This window comes from Alexandromys fortis, unplaced genomic scaffold (assembly GCF_014885135.2).
Source record: "Alexandromys fortis isolate MF-2015 unplaced genomic scaffold, M_Fortis_MF-2015_v1.1 scaffold_16, whole genome shotgun sequence".
NCBI classification, from domain to species: Eukaryota; Metazoa; Chordata; class Mammalia; order Rodentia; family Cricetidae; genus Alexandromys; species Alexandromys fortis.
Genome location: NW_026067893.1, coordinates 18,811,696 through 18,815,066, shown reverse-complemented (window position 1 = coordinate 18,815,066; position 3,371 = coordinate 18,811,696). Strand labels below are relative to the sequence as shown.

Here is a 3,371-nt window from a genome sequence, read left to right as displayed (position 1 = left end):
ATATATATATATATATATTTCACTTGTGTGTAAGCCTAAAAGAGCATTTGATTTCCTAGAACTGAAGTTGCAGATGGTTGTGAGCTTTTGTGCAGGTGCTGGCAATAGAACCCAAGTCCTCTGAACCTGTGCTTTTAACTACTGAACCATCTCCTCAAACCCTATCACTTTTCTGCTACAGTCTAGTTTTTCCTTCCTTTTAGGAAATCAGTGAAATACAAAATGACCTGGCCATAAGTCATCCAGTTTCTCTCTTTCCTTCTATGTCAAATGCTAAAATAAATAAAATTTAAATGTCTTTTCTGTCTCATTTTTAAAATTTATTTAACTTTATTTTGTGTGCATTGGTGTGAAGGTGTCAGATCCCCTGGAATTGGAGTTACAAACAGTTGTAAGCTGCCATATGGGTGCTGGGAACTGAACCCAGGTCCTCTGAAAGAGCAGCTGGTGCTCTTAACCACTGAGCCATCTCTCCAGCCCCTTCTGTCTCATTCTTTAGGGTCAAAAATTACCAGTTCAAAGCCAATCATTTCACCTTTCACACACACATATTCTTTCCTATATGCCTTCCTTCCCTCTACTTGTGAAATAAGTCTCTTATAAACTATCACCTTATCTGCTAAAATGCAATATATCTCTAGTAACATACTTTTTTCCTTTTTATTACTTTATAAATAATACCAATCAAAATTTCCACTTCCTCCCCTCTTCCCACTTCCCTCCAGCTCCCCTCTAGTCCTAAGCGAGGGCAGGGTACCCTGCCCTGTGGGAAATCCAAAGTCCTCCCCCCTCATCCTGGCTTAGGTAGGAAGGTGTGTATCCAAATAGTATAGGATCCCAAAAAGCCGGTACATGCAGTAGAGACAAATCCCAGTGCCATTATCATTGGCTTCTCAGTCTGCCCCTAAGTAACATACTTTTAAAAACCTAAAAATAGATATCTAATATTATACTTAATATTGAAAATTCTCACTATCAAATATCTTGTTTTCAAGCTTTCAGTTGTTTGTTACCCATGTTTGTTTGCTTGAATCAGGATCAGAGTAACATCCATACTTCCAACTCTTTTATAAAGTCTCTCTCTCTCCCTCTGTGTGTGTGTGTGTGTGTGTGTGTGTGTGTGTGCATGTGTGCGTGTGCATGAGTATGTGTGTAGGTAGGGGTATGAGGCTGATTTTGGATGTGTTTCTTCCATTGCTCTCACCTTTACTTTTGAGACAGGGTCTTTCACTGAACATGAAAGAAACTCAAGGATTCTGCTAGGCTGGTTGACCAGCAAGCTTTAGGGAGCTGCCTGTCTTTTCAGAAAGGATGTGCTTCTTAGTTTGATATCTTTCTTTTCTATTTGTTAAATCTTCAGAAGTTTTGCTCCTTCTTTAGATCAGGTTGAAAATTCAAGTCCTTTTTAGGTTGTCCTTGATAGTCTGAGTTAAGAAGAAAGAAATGAAAGAAACTCAGAGCTGAGAGACAGACCTTACAAAAAAACAAAACAAAAAAATACTGCAGATTCCTGCTCCCATGTCTATCCACTGTCACTATAAAGAATGATCTCCTGGGGCACAATAGGAAAGGCTGAAGTGAACAGACTGGCCACATTGGGTGCCTGGTTACTAGGGCTGCCTTCAACTCTTACGAAGTGGAGATTGTTGCCTTCAGTGACTCCTTCATGATCTCAACTACATGGTCTACATGCTCTAGTATGACTCTATCATGGCAAGTTCCACAGCACGGTCAAGGCTGAAAATGGGAAACTTATCATGAACAGGAAGGGTATCTCCACCTTCCAGGAATGAGATCCCACTGACATCAAATGGGGTGATGCTGGTGCCAAGTATGTTGTGGAGTCTACTGGTGTCTTCACCAACATGGATCCACTTGAATGGTGAAGCCAAAAGGGTATTCATCGCTGCCCCTTCTGCTGACACCTCCATGCTAGTGATAGGTGTGAACCAGAAGAAGTATGACAACTCATTCAAGATTGTCAGCAATGCCTTCTGTACCACCAATTGTTTAGCACCCCTCACCCCTGGCCAAGGTCATCCATGACAACTTTGGCATAGTGGAAGGACTCAAGACCACAGTCCATGCCATTGCTGCCACCCAGAAGTCTGTGGATGACCCCTCTGAAAGCTGTAGTGTGATGATTATAGGGCTAACCAGAACATCATCCCTGCACATACTGGTGTTGCCAAGGCTGTGGGCAAGGCCATCCCAAAATTGAATGACAAGCTCACTGGCATGACCTTCCATGCTTCTAAACTTAGTGTGTCTTTTTTGGATCTGACCTGTGCCCAGAGAAATCTGCCAAGTCTGATGACACTAAGAAGCAAGAATTGGAGGGCCCACTAAATGACATCTGGGGCTATACTGAGTATCAAATTGTCTCTTATGACTTGAATAGGGATGCCCGCTTTTGCACCTTTGGTGCTGGGGCTGGCATTGTTCTCAGTGACAATTTTGTGATGCTCATGCCTGGTATGACAATGAAAACAGCTACAGCAGCAGGGTGGTTGTTTTGATTTCAGGGCCTACGTGGCTGTCAATGAGTAAGCAGCGCTGGACCACCCACCCCAACAAGAACATGAGAGGATGAGAGAAATCCTTGCTGCTAAAGAGTCCCTGTCACAACTCAGCCCCTAACACTGAGTATCTCCCTTCACAGTTTCCAACCCAGACCCCAGAAGAGGGAGGGTTTTAGGGAGCCCTGCTCTCTAAATACTGCCAGTAAAGTTCACTGCTCACACACACAAAGAATGAAAGAAAGAAGGAAAGAAAGAAGAAAAAAAGAGAAAAGAAAATAACATTGGGAAAGATACCACTTGAGGCTCAGCTACTATTTTACAGATTATCATTAGTGACCAATCCATAATACCCTTGATCAAGGGGTATGTCCACTTTCTGTTAGATCACCCAGGTTCTTTATGTCTTCTTGGTCCAAATCCAGATGGACTGGATTATATTTTGAGGGCCAGGAGCATGGGCTTGAGTTGAAAGAGGAACAAAAAGGGATTCACTTTTAGGAGACTCTTGCTTTAAACATCTTAGCCGGGCGGTGGTGGCGCACGCCTTTAATCCCAGCACTCGGGAGGCAGAGGCAGGCGGATCTCTGTGAATTCGAGACCAGCCTGGTCTACAAGAGCTAGTTCCAGGACAGGCTCCAAAGCCATAGAGAAACCCTGTCTCAAAAAAAAATAAAAATAAAAAAAATAAAAATAAAAATAAAAGTAAACATCTTGCAGGAGGTACTTGCGAGGTACTAGCACTTGGAAAGCATAGGCAGGTGGATCTTAGAGTTCAAGGCCAGCCTGGTCTACAGATCAAGTTTCAAGATAGCCAAGACTACTCTCAGAAATCTGTCTCAAAAAAAAAAA

At 42.6% G+C, this 3,371-nt stretch overlaps 1 pseudogene; it reads left to right on the top strand.

Annotated features, from left to right (window-relative positions):
- The window catches only part of LOC126504159 (glyceraldehyde-3-phosphate dehydrogenase-like), a 14,126-nt pseudogene extending 11,533 nt beyond the window's left edge, over positions 1–2,593 (top strand).
- Positions 2,594–3,371: the final 778 nt, after the last annotated feature.